Raw genomic sequence first — 13,634 nt, forward strand, 5'->3', positions numbered from 1 at the left:
GTCTTAACAGGATCCGTAAAGGTAGAAATACTAACTGGGTGTTTTGGGAGTATTTAGTTCTACCTTGATGGTGTCTCACTCAGATCTGTAGACTGCTTGCCAAGAGATAGGTCCAGGTTGAAAATACCTGGTAGGAAGTAGCTGCTCTGCATGAAAAGCAAATATTAATACAGAGAAAGTAAGTTTTCTGACGCAGGCTAATAGACAGGCTTGTTTAGATGAACGTCACTTTTGGGATTGTATCAACTGAGGCAAGAAGCAGGAACTGGCTTTACAAATCAAAATGGAAGACTTACTGTAAAAGGTAACATAGCAGAGAGTAGGCTGGAATACTGCTCTACTCACAGTTTACATTCAACTGAAGTCCTACTATCTAGTGCCACATGTGTGGTATAGTGTGTCTTTTGCTATGCAGGTTTAATGATCTATAAAAAGCCTTTATATGAATTTGTCTTTGGATGTCTGCTCTAAAATGGTGACTTTGCATATTTATATGATGAACTCTACATTTATGTTGACAGATGAATAATTCAGTAGCTCTGAGAAAACAGTAAAAAGTCAACAAAAGCAGCAGAAATGTCTGCAAGACTGTAGAGAGCTGAGATTTCTAACCAGGAGACATAGCTGTCGTGTTCTGATGTCTTGATCCTCAGATCCTGTGGTGAAGTCGGGTAATAAAAGGCTGTGACCTCAGAGCAGTAGAAATTAAGATACAGGACAATGACATTGTTGGAGGTATGAGGGAAAGGGTCAAATTGAGAAGAGCAGTTGCGAAGACATGTTTATCTACAATGTAAAATACAAAATGGTTCCGGAAAAAATTGCTTATAAAGTAATTTGCTCTCTTAGTTTTCCCCTGGAAAATTTCTTCTTAAGATGCCGGTGAACAGCTCAGTGGAACAATAAAAGCAGTTACCAACCTGGGTGTATAGAGAAAAACAAACCCTTTTTACAAAGGAAGAAACTAATTCTGTCGCATACTAATAAAATGTCATATTTTCATTTCATTACCTACCCACTTCCTTTCTCTAAACTTCTATGAATTTGAAAACTGTTCTGAACTCTTACTGGGAAGTTGACGTGCAAGTTCTTGAAAGTTGTGTGGCAATGTATAGACTACAGATGCAGAGTTTGGGAAGCTCTTTTAGTTTGACCATTTGGTTATTTTATGTGTGAACAGCCTTTACAATTAAGTGTATGCTGGTACTTCTGTCATGTCATAAATGCAATGACCCTCAACAAAAGAGGTTAATGGCTTTCGTGTCCTGATGCTGTTTGCCCAACAGAGATGTAAAACAGAGCACTAAAGGGTTGAATTCGTTGTGTTCTTTGGCTTCTTCATAATATTTATTTAATAAACAGCAGCTGAGAAGGTTTTAGGATATAGGATATAATAAATCTCTAATTGCCATCTTCATTATCTTTTAAGTGAAAAATACTTGTTCTTTAGTGAAAAGGACCTGGTTTAATCATATGAAACGTATTTTCAAAATAATTTAAGGGTAAATAAATAGTTACTACTGATGCAGAATTGTAGTAAGCCACATCAGAATTTTATTAAGAAATAACTTTAATGATTATGTTATAAACTTAAACAGCAGTAATGAACTTTCAAAATACGGGTCTGTGACTCATCACAGTGTGGTAAAGGCTGTCAGCTAGGAAGATGTGGAGTGGGCTAAAGGGAATGCTGCTGGGACCTGGCAATTAACACATTCTGAGCGCACAGCTTTCACAACGGTGCTTACTCTGCATGTGGCAGAAGCATTAGGAAAACTTCATTGTTTCACAGAGTTTTTTTTCTAGTAACAAAACTCACAGTTGCAGAAGTTTAATTTATGTATGTATTAGATGGAAAAGCTCTAGGCATTTGTGCATAAAACTGTAGGAAGTACCTTAAATGGTTTTCCTGCCCATAGCATGAAATTTTCAGAGAGGGTCACCACTCCTGCATGACAATATTTGTGCAGAGTAATACTTGAGCAGGTCACTGACCAAGGGCTAGAAGAGATTTAACACTTTGGTTTGGCTTTTCCACAGCTGATTTCATGGCTGGAGTCAGCCGATGTTGGGAATGCTGTGCCCAGAACCTGTGGACTGCTGGGTCCCATGATCCAGTCCCTAGCCTGCTTCCAAATCTTCCTCTATGACAGTCTCTTTGCAGATGGCAAATATCTCCTCCAAGTGCCGTTTTAAAAGGCTGCAGAAGAGGTATCTCTGGGTAGCTCCTCTGTCCTTGATACTCCTTTGCACATTTGTTGTCTCCTGTGAAGCCAAGAGCTTTCGTGCTGGAGTTGTGAACCCAGGGGTGGATCTCAGTTCACCCGTAAATCCAGTAATATTGATGGCAATGGCACACATACATTCCTTGTAGGACTTACTGAGTGTTCTGTGGAGAAAATCCTTAAATACCAGGGGCCAAATATATCCTTGAGAATAAAGTGTTAAATTTAAATAAGCCCAAACATCAAATTCCTATACATGTTGTTTCTGTCCCTTATTTTAGCCCCAGTAACCGTCATCTTAGATCTGACAGTGGTTTAAGATATGCAGATAAGTATTTTTGTGCATTTTGGAAACCCAACAGTAAGCACAGTGTCATGTATTTTAGGGAGCAAGTGAAGAGCTTTGTTAGCTGAGTATTACTTGCATAACACAGACATCTTGAGTTTCTTGGTTTTTAAAGCTCAGATTATTGTTTGCAGTTTTCCATAGACCTGATTCATGCCCAGTGGCTTTGAAAAAATGTAGTTGTATCAAATGGGTGTCAGCAGTACAAGCCATGTCCTGCTATTTTGTTAGCCCCTCAGCATCCTGAGGTGCAGACTTGCAAAGTCTTGTGGGATAGGGAAGGAATGGGCAAACTGTGGATATTGGTACCACTGCCTGCCGTGGGAAGTTAAAAATTAAAGAATAGCAACCTGTATTAGGTTTACAGTAAAGCTCCTATAAATTGAGAAGCTTTCTCAATAAAGTGGACCCCCATGATGCTTGGCTGGCAGGTCTGTCTAGAAGAGCATCACCATGGAAAAGGGCTGCCAGCAAGATGGAACAACAAAGCAGATCATCAGCTCCTCCAACCAAATGGCCTGAGGACCGAGAGTACAGGCACAGGTTTTGGCACTTACCCCACAGTGACTTCCCTCTCAACAAACCTTTTCTCAGGGCAAAATCTGGTAGAAGAATCCCTAGCAGAGCTGCAACCTCCCTACCATTACAGGATTTGCTATAGGAGGGAAGGAGCAAGCCTGCAGCCATTATAGTTCTATTTTACTGCCCTGTTAAATGTGATGCCATACTGCTATTTTTAATTTAATTCTTTTGTGAGAGTGGAGGCGATAAAACAAATTGTTTCTATGCTTCATTCACACACCTAATGGGAGAACAGTGCAAGGGAGCTACAAACTGTAATCTGCATGAGGAACAGCAAGAATTTCCAAGTGCATGTGCTTGGAGTATGCTGAAAAGCTGTCATTTGCTAATGAATCCACTTTTCATCCCCATTTCTGGTTGTATCCAAGTGTAATTTTTACAACAGCACCTTGCATCCTGAACCCTTTCAGGTTCATTCGTGCTGTCCTGCGGTTTTCATTGTAAGCCAAAGAACACCTGACTATAAGGTGTGTATATACATGACCTTGTAAAAGGCTTTTTGCTGTTTCAGCAGAGGCAGGAGAGACCACAAGTGAGAGCAAAGATCCTTATCAGGGACTAGAAAAAGAGACCACGGGTTGGGCAAGTTGTACCCACAGCCATCCAGATAGAAAGCTACAGGATTAAAGAGCCCCACAAGCAGAGAGCCGAAGAGCTCGAGCTGCAGGGCCACGGGGAATGATGGACAGTGTGAGAGAGATTTAATAAACCAAGAAGAGGATTGATGGATTTTATTTCCCTCCAGATTTTTGCATTGAGAGTAGAAGGCTGTCTGGGTAATGTGAGACTCTCTCTGCTCCAAGAACAGGAGAAACTACCAAAAGGCATAAAGGGTAGACTATTGATGAACCTTCTGTTAGGTAGGCAGTGAAAGGAATTACATATGCTTGCTGTGGATGCCTGATACTCCAGATTGTGTGCACGTGGTATCAGTGAGCCATGTGGGTGCATGCCTTTTGGTGCTTCCTTCGTCACACCACTACTGTTCAAAAGGGGAAACTAAGGCAAGAGATGGGTGATCTCTTAATGTAAATACACCTTCCTACATATTCTACTGATGTTTGTTCAGGTAGCTGCTTCATAATTAGTTCTGCCAGCACTCGGTTTCCATATGTCTAAGGGAATGACAGTATATTCTCAGATTTACTTCTATTTATACTAATTAAATACTAGTAAACCTGTCTACCTGAAGAACAAATGATAAATCATTTTTTCCTCAGTTCTATGTTGGACTTCTCTATATTCCTAGTTATTAAAGCTCCTTTATTTTTGATGTTCTTCTGTCTTACAAACAGTTATGTAAGTTTATAGTCCTGCATAATTTAGCTATGCACTTCTTGCATTGAACTCAAAGAGAGGAAATCATGACAAATTATGTAGGAGGAGGATTTCCAGTTATTCAAGGCTTGAAGTGATGAAATTATATGGAGATTTATATTTTTATTAAGCAAAATCATGGTGTCTCCGGAACATCTCCATTGCATATGAGCTGGAGAAAAATCATTATCAAGGTCATGTACCTGAATTTCTTTTAAAGAATACACTGTTGGAAAATAACGTTTAGCACTATAGCTCTTACAAAGGAAAAACCTACAGTAGCAAGATAATTCCTGGCAACGTGGAAGGTCCCCAATGTAGACTCTGTAGTCCACTGCCAGTGTAGAGAAAATGTCTGGGATATCATCCTTAATTTGGAGCAAGATAATTTCTAGTTCTGTGGGGTGGTCATTATTTGTAAATATGCTTGGTGGGTGCAGGCTGGACTCTGTCCTTGCTGCACCACCCCTGCTCACCAACTGCCTTGTTTTATGATTCTGAAGGGAGAAGGTGTATCAGTCCATGGATTACAACCCAGGTTTTGCAATCAGCAAGTGGTGTACGCTGAATGATTTGTGTTCCATTTTACAGTGTCCTGCCATTCCAGCTGAGCAGACAGAGGACTCCTTCCAGGGCTGCAGGTAAAGAGCTTGTGGTCTATTACCTACCTAGTGCAACTGCAAATAGAGTTGCTTTTCCTCTAAGTATATGGATCAATTCAGGGAGGGCTCCTATGTGGTCTGCCATGCCACAGAAAGTCAGGGATAAAGCTAGCAAAGAAAGAGCCATCAGGCACTGAGATAGTAGAGGGTTATATGCCCACCTACCTTGTGCCACTGAGGCTTCCAGCTGGCTCTGGAGAGAGTAGTTTTGTGCTTAGCAACATGTCTGAAGGTAGAACACAGAGCAGGTTTTGTAGGTCTGGTTGTAAGGTAGAACTTAAGCAGTTTTATCTGCTCAGTTGTGTCTCTGAAGCAGTGATGTGGTCATGGAAATTTGGCAGAGGGGATTGTCATGCCAAGTACCATGTGTTCTCATTGTCCTTCATGCTAAGGAGTTGTCAGCTTTTGGAGGAGGGTTATATCTTACCCTACAAGGTTGTATGGATGGTGCTGTAGAAATTAAGTACTTTTAATATACTGTAGCCAGGAAGAGCTTGGCATCCTCACCTGTGAGGGTCAAATTACCCCATAATGCAAGGCAAGTTGTCCCTGCATGGCTTTGAGAGAGCAACAGTGTTGGTTTTGCTTTGGATAGGCAAAAGTACAAATAGGAAATGTGGGTAAATGTCTTTAAATACAGGGTGCATTCTAATACCCCATCACATTTGCCTCCTTCATGCCTTTGTAGTCTTACTTCAGTCTCTCCCAGTAGCTCAGTTCCATTCCCAGAGGCCTGAAGTGAATAAATCCAAACATGCTCTATTTAGACTTCTACCCCATGGCCAGCACACATGATATGGCATTTCAGAGACTGAGGGAAGTGAGCTACATTTGCTCATGGAAAAAAGAGCTGCAGCAATATAGTGACGTAAGGTTTACCCTGCAGGTTCACCTCGGGTTACAACCGGATCTAATTCAGCATGCTCTTGTCAGTACAGCTTAGTTCAGCTAAACCAAGAAAATACAGTTCAATTCTGCATACAGCTAACTCCCACATAAAGCATCAAAACATTTCCAATCTAATTTTTTATTGCAGGCTTTTTTTTTTTGCCCCCTTTATTTGAAGAGCTGTTGGGCCTGAATAACATTGGTTTATTTATCTGTCTGGTACCAAATGAAAGTAATTTTATGAATTTGATTGAAGGACCATTTCAAGGTAGATGGGAAAATCACACATTTAAAGAATATGTTCCTACACATCAGATGCTAATGAGGTCACCGAAGAGAACATTGTTTTTTGGGGCCTCTGCTCATCCCCAGAGTGCCTTTTCTCACTGGGAAAAGGTCCTGCCATGCAGTATTAATCTAGAGCGTGTTTTGAAATAGCTCTTTCAGCTAGTGAAGTGCCAAACTGCTTTCTTTGTTTCCTTCTTAGTAGACTGAGAAAAAAACGGCATAAATTTCACAGCAGTGAGGGGGTTTTTTTTGTATCTGAAATAACTTTACAGTTTGGCTCTTACATCTGCGTAGTTGCAAGTTTAATCAGCCAGAATACCCTGCAACTCCTAGAACTGCAAATGTGCCTGGTGCAGTGGCAGTCAAGTTTGTGTTGAACACATCAAGCAGCTCAAAGAAGTGAAATATAGTGTATCTTGACCCAGATCTATACCAAAGTGGTTTTACACACCAAACCAAGTAGAGCTGATGTATGCTTGCTGCCTTCATCTTCAAATGCTGCTAGCTACTGACAGTCAGAGCAAAAAATGGTTTAGAACACAAAGCTTTATGGTGCACTCAGAATGCCGTAATCTTTTTCCTTAAACAAGCGTTTCAGACAGAAATCTCTTGACTGAACCAAACATTGGTGTGTTGGATCTGGTCCAGTACGTTGTTCCTGACAGGGCTCAGGAACTGGCCAGCTGACAGTTATGGAATAATGTGATAAGAGGGGGATTTTCTTAATCCTTGGGGATTCCCCTTAAGGGGGATATCTTAATCCCTGACACTTAATCACTGTTTGTGTCAGGAAGTGTAAATGTTTGTCTTCTATTGCTTAAAAAAAGCAAGGTTCATTAAGGATTATATTCTTTCTTTTTAGAACAGATGAGTTTCTAATGGGAACGTGCAGGTATTCATTAACAATCTAATGAATATTGGTTTTAGTAGTCCCTTCTGGTCCCAATTATATTATGCTGCAGACAGTGCCACAGGGTAAACTTATATTTTAAGTTTGAAAAGGTAGAACAGAATTTTCCTTAATCTCTTTTAAATTTGCCTGTCGGTTTTAAACTCCCTGTTAAACTTGTCTTTCATATCTCTTAATTATTTTTTCTTCTGGCTTCCATGTGTTCTTTTTCTTTCATTTTGAGAAAATAAATAAAAATCTTTGATTTCCCTTATTTTTAGTATTAATAATTTTTTATACAGCTGTCTTGCATTGCTCTCTCATTTGACACTTTTCCAAAGAGAAATCAGTCTTTCTTCATACAACTGATTTTCTGAGGCTCAGAGTGATTTATGTTCGTGGGGTCTGAACCCTTTCTGTGGCTGCTCTTTTTGCAGCGCTGGCTGCCTGCAAGCATTGCTGATGCCAGATTTACAGCTCTTTTTCTTTTTTGTTGTTTGCTTAGGTGGAGAGAGTTTCCACCCCCCCCTTGAATTTCCAGCGATTTGCTTGACATTGCCAGTGTCACCAGAAGTGGTATGAGCCGAGTTCAAACAGGTGGTACCGTCGGGCTGCTGTCACAGGGGATGAGATCATACATTCATTCTGTCTCCGTGATGGATTTGTCTAACTCTCTCCAACTCGAGCTGACTTTGATCCCATATAATGAAAAGCCTTAAAATAGAAAGTGGAAGGGAACAGAGAGGAGCTTTAATTATTTACTGGCTGGGTTGAATCCATACCTTTTGTAAAGACACTTCTTTTGTTGTTTTTTGGTCTATTCAGTTTTCATTAAGCCAAATTTAAATCTTTATGCTCAGCATTGGTTCAGATTCTGGGGCTGATTAAAGAGGCTTTTGAAGGAAGGTGCATTTTTCTTTCAACTCAGTTATTTTTCCCATTCATTAAATGGAATAAAAATGTTACTTGAACAGTTTTCAGTATTCAGTCACAGTAGTACTAGGAGGTCAAAGGTACGTTTTAGTTGCTCTGAGCACCTAGAAACATGACACCCACCTTAAAACCACTGAAGGCTGTGCAGACAAAGCAGATGAGAAGTGGGAGGGAGGAAGTAAATGTGTGAATTCCTAAATTGACAAAACAAACCTGTGGCATAGCTGAGACCTGAGTCAGGTCTTCTACTGCTGCTAGCCTAGTGTTTAACAACAAGCCCTGCCACATTCACCTCTTGGGTAATGCCTGAGCAGCATGGGCACAGTGTGGTCATCTCCTGCCTGCATTTCAGAGTGGTATTCCCGGTTACAAATGTGGGCCCTGCCACCCTGAGCATTTTGCTAGTGTATGTGTCTTTGCCCTTCTCTGGAAACAGCAGAGATGTCATCTCCCTCTTTGAGCAGGAGGTGTTAGTGCAGGGGCATGAGTACAGCTCCTTTGGGAGCATCTTGCCCTGGCAGGTTGTGCAGGAAGAGGCCGGGTGCCATCCCAAGCCCATCTCCTTCTCTGGAGGCTGGATGGTGCTTCCTGAGGGCATGAGGGCAGAGGAGCGGCTTTAGGTGCACCACGTCCTTGCATCAGTACACTGGGAACAAGCAACAACCTTACAGTTACCTCTGTACTCTTAAGCAAAAAGCTTGCTTGATTTATTTTGGAAGCTACTGTCTTCTTCATGGTGTGCATGTGTGTAAAATCTTGCATGCTTGAGTTGAGGCTCAAGGAACCCCAGTGCCTATCAATATCACTGCATCCACAGCTCCCTCACAAGAACAGACAGTAATGTGAAAGATAGTGGTGGTTCAGAGAAATGTCCTTGCTTTATCCTCACTCTCTGTGCCTGTGGATACGTTAGCAGACTACTGTACATAGGGGAAAACATGCCTTTAATAGTTCTGTCTCAGCCGCTGTTAATTTGATTTCCCTCAGGTAGTCAGCGTTGTCACAAAGTCCTGGAGCAAGACTTTTTGTAGCAAGAAGTGCAAATAATTTACACTGGAATGTCTGAGGCTCTTGGATAAAGCATGCGCTTCTCTGAACAAGGCAAAAAAACCCCTATAATTTCTTTTATTTGGGGATAAATGTGATGAATTCAGTGAGATGGAAGGAGGTGCTATAAAAAGGAGCAGCTTTGTGGCATCTGACAGCAAGCAGGTTATGACCAGACCTGTGCTTGGTCTCTGTGCCACTCTTTGTATATTTGTGGCTGTTCATCATGAAACCTAACAGGACAATGTCAAAATAATCTGCAGTTATTACTGGCTTACTACAGATAAAATATTTTTCAATATCTCATTTTTCTCTTGGAAGTTGTTTAGTTTCTGTTTTCAGGTTCAGTCCAGCTTCTTCTTGCCATATAACTTAGGCAAGTTGGAATTAGGTACATTGTGTCAGTCCTGTGGTCAAACTGCATTTGTTTGCATTTATGAAAATCGGGAGTGCTGCCTTTGAAAAGAATGGGCTTCATTCTGCCCCAAATTGCCATGTCCCATTCTTTTGCTGGAGTCATTCATTTCATTCCAATACTACTGTAGTATTGCATGGCTCATATAGCTTTGCAAAAGCTAAAATTAAAGAATTTAGAGCAGAATTGGGTCATGAATTTGCCTAAGTGCATTTGAAAATGCCATGCTAATTATTCATAACTGTAAAATTATTGAATGGATTTCTTCCAAATTTGCTCTATTTCATAGATTCTATTGACATTTAAATATAATTCATTTTATCACCATGCTATATCATAAAGTCCAGTTTCCCGTATTTTCATTAGCTGGTAGATGTTCTGTAATATAGAAGGAAATAATACCTGGGGCATGGAGAAAAAAAGTGAGTGAAGAACATTGCCTTTCTGGAACTCACTGATTAATTTTTTTAGTCTCATATTGCTATTAGGAAGAGATTTTTCATTTTGGTTCTGGTACAAGTTGTGTAAAGTTCCTGAAATTCTCCAGAAGATTTAAGATGAGTTCATGGCTGAATTTTAAAAGATTTAACCTTGCATTCCAGCCTTTCATCACCTCTTTTATTACAGAAAGTGTCCACTTTTCCTGAAGGTGCTGATTCTTCTCATCATTCCTCCCTATTCTGATGAGTGTGCACCTTCTCAGAGAAAAAGTGCTTGAGAGACATTTCTTCCTTTGAAATGGTTTCTACTCTAGCTTGGATTTCCATAAATTAGTGCTAAGAGGAGAGTGTGGAGTAACTGAAATACTGCTATGAAGATTGCAGAAAGTCCACTGTAATGTTTGAACATCTGAAAATACGTATTTTCCTTGGGGTACAAGTTTTCCTTGTGTTCAAATAAATGCTTTCATAAGAGCTGCTAATGTCTTCCATAGGTGGTATTCAGTTCTGCCAAATTCTCAGCCCTCAGAAATGAGTGTACAGAGCGGGATTATTGACTGCTGTTGTGTTCAGGTGGTTTTTAGTTAGAGAAAAACATTCTCTACAACAGTCAGACTGTTAATTACCACATGATTAATTGACTTCATTACCATAAGCCACTTCTCCCCTTTCCTTTCTGCTTTTTGTTTTTTCTCTTTTGGCTCCCTCTTGTTTATATGTGGCATGGCACGGATGTGTGACTCGGGGTGGGGTGTTTCCCCCCCCTTTGCTGGGGGGTGTTGCTGTGTGTGTTCCTAACACAGGATTTGGCCGCTGCCCTGCCGAGGGAGCTTCCTGGGCCTTTCTCTGGGGCCGATCCGGACACCCATCCGTCTCCTAAAATGAGATCATGATCTAAACCCATGTCACAAAGAGAGAGGATCGTGCCAAGGAGAGGCTTTATTCCCCTGCACCGTTCTGGAAGCGCAGGTGGAACCCCGGCAGGTACAAAGGGATTTGCTATGCTGGACACACAGAGGTCCGTGCCACGCCATCTCCTGAGGGTGGTGGTGGTTGCTGCCTCCTCATCATCAGCGACTTTATCTCTTCCCCAAGCCTGTGCTACCTGCAGACCGCGCTCAAAGCTGCCATCCCTTATCCCAGCTTTTCACGCTGACATTTGGGATTTCTCCACAGGATGGGTACAGCAGAGGGAGCAGTAGGACAAGCTTCTCCCAGGCTGTCTCACCCTGCGTGCTCCCGCCCCAGCGCAGACCCTCGGGCTGATCAGACCTCCTCTTCTGCCCGCGTACCCCCAGCAGCAGCGGCACCCCCGAGCCTGAGGGATCCGTGCTGCCTTGGGGCCAGGACAGAGAGGGAAGGGGAGGGCTGTGTGGCAGGGACACCTCCCCCAGCCCTGCAGGGCACTGATGCATTTCAGAGAGCAAGCCAGGCGCTACTGGCTTTTACATAACTGATCTGATGGGATTCCTGGTGTTGGCCTATATATTAATGCTCCAGCTCTCATTAGCAGTTTCTGAGACTTCCAGGCCTCCTCTGTTCTTGCTGTGTATTTTTTTTCTTTATGGAGAAAAGTATTTTCCTTTCTTTTTCAAGTTTTTCATCTGGAGGGTGAAATAAAGTGAGTTTTATTTTGAAGCAGGAGGGTTTTTTTGGTGGAATGTGGGATGAATGAAAGAGGATTGTTCCTACCTGTGGCTCAACTGAACAGAGAATCTGTTTCATAGATTATTCTCTTCCAGTTCTGAAAAAAGTTCGTGTGTCACTCCAGCCAGGGTTATGTCTGCATGCATGCACTCTTCAGGCAATGGCTGAATTTACACAAAAAGCTTGTGGTTGTCTCTCCAGGCAAATATAAAGACAGTGTTTGTGGCATTTTTGTAAAATAACTTAATGGAAACAATTTTCAGTGCAGAATTTAGCACTGCAATGAAACCAAGGTGCTGGAGTGAGACAAGCTAACAGAGCCATTTCCATAACAAAAATATCAATATATAATAATTTCAGGAATAAGGACTTTGTTTTCAGGTGAACATTGTGACGAGACAAGTTTTGGTGTTGTGATCTTTCACTTTTCTTCTTCAAGAACAGGCTCCAATGAGCTCTCTTAATTAGCAGTATTCGCTGCCTTTTGTGTACTTGGTTAGAGCAGACATGAAGCCTTTAAAGCAGTAGAGGATTCTTATCATCGAGAAGACAAAGAGCATCTCCTGCTGGAGCAAAGACTATGTCATGAATCTTTGTACCTGGCATGTGGGCTGTTTGTTTATTTTATTTTCAGAGTTTGGCTTTTTAAGGGAACGCAATCATGCTATGTTTGTTTGTCTAACACTCCTGGCCACAGCCAGTAGTTTTGAATTCACTCGACACTTTCTGCTAAATTCAACACCTAGGAAGAAATCTCAGCTATAGTGATTCTCCTTGACTTTCCTGAAGTGGAATCCAAGATACCAACCCAAAAAAGAACAGGACATGCAACATTCCTCTCCTAAAGCAGCTCCCATGTGTGCTGGCTGCTCAGTCTGAGCTCACACAGCTCTGAATCAGCTGCACAGCCTGCTTGCTGCTTTTTTTCCCAGGTAGGGAGAAAATACAAAAGGGGGAGGGGAAGGGAGTGGGAATACTGATAACTGAGGGCAGTATCTAGAAGAAGAACAACCATGAAGGCCTGGGGAAGTTAAAAGTATAATTGTGAAGGTGGCAGTGCAGTTTGGCTGCATGAAGCTGGAAATGGAGATGGGCAGCACTCCTGACGGGCAGGAGTGGTCATGAGAGTTTAGAGGAAACGGATTACTGTTGCTGGAAGCAATAAATAGCGGAGGATCATAAATCCTGAGGTAGACAATCTTCATTAGGTGCACTGCTCACCAGGCAACTTAAATGAACTATAGCTGTCACTTCAAACCGTGAAAGTTCAGCATTTTCAGGTAGAGGACCAATAATAGATGATATTAGAAAGCCTGAAAGCAGCCTTTTTATTTATCCAGGAGCACTATCAGTTCCAGAAAGACTTTTCCAGGCCTCAGCAGTTTGTGGGCCTAGCTTTACCTGGTTTTTTTTTCTTTTTAGAAAAATATTTTTCAGTCTGGTAAAATTACCCATTTACCTACAAAACTTCATTTTTTTAAAAGTTACTCTTCATTTCATTATATCTCAGATCTTAATTTTGTTGATCAATTTGGGCACCTAACAAAAAGAGTAGTCTTTTTCCTATATTTAGGGTAAAGGTGAATGGAATCAGAATTGTTCTGGTTCTCCCCTTAGGTACTTTTCAATTGAGCTTGAAAATTGATCTGGTAAAGGCAAGAGTACAGAGTTTTCCATAAGTTGCTTAATTCTTCATAATTAATGTTTATACTTTGTTCTTGTGTACAAAAATAAAGCCAAAGTCTTTATATCCTGGCTCCTGTACACGTGACATGCTTATATATGATGATAAATACTGGTTTCATCCATCAGTTTGTCCCAAAAACTCTTACCAAAAGTATAAATACCAGACATAGCAAAAAGAAAGACATGTTGAAAAGTAAAACTTTATTCAGTAAAATGGAATGACTGAAAATATGATTTGTTCTTGAAGTTTCAGTTTGTGACCATGGATG

At 41.2% G+C, this 13,634-nt stretch overlaps 1 protein-coding gene across 1 annotated transcript in view; it reads left to right on the top strand.

The window, feature by feature from the left end:
* The first annotated feature begins 5,089 nt into the window (after positions 1 to 5,089).
* The window catches only part of DTNA (dystrobrevin alpha), a 193,059-nt gene continuing 184,514 nt past the window's right edge, over positions 5,090 to 13,634 (top strand). The window contains exon 1 of the mRNA XM_017727416.1: positions 5,090 to 5,111. The gene's annotated coding sequence lies outside the window, so the exon portion shown is untranslated. The remainder of the gene's footprint in view (positions 5,112 to 13,634) is intronic.

The sequence above is a fragment of the Corvus brachyrhynchos genome, unplaced genomic scaffold (genome assembly GCF_000691975.1).
Source record: "Corvus brachyrhynchos isolate BGI_N302 unplaced genomic scaffold, ASM69197v1 scaffold60, whole genome shotgun sequence".
In the NCBI taxonomy this organism is placed as follows: Eukaryota; Metazoa; Chordata; class Aves; order Passeriformes; family Corvidae; genus Corvus; species Corvus brachyrhynchos.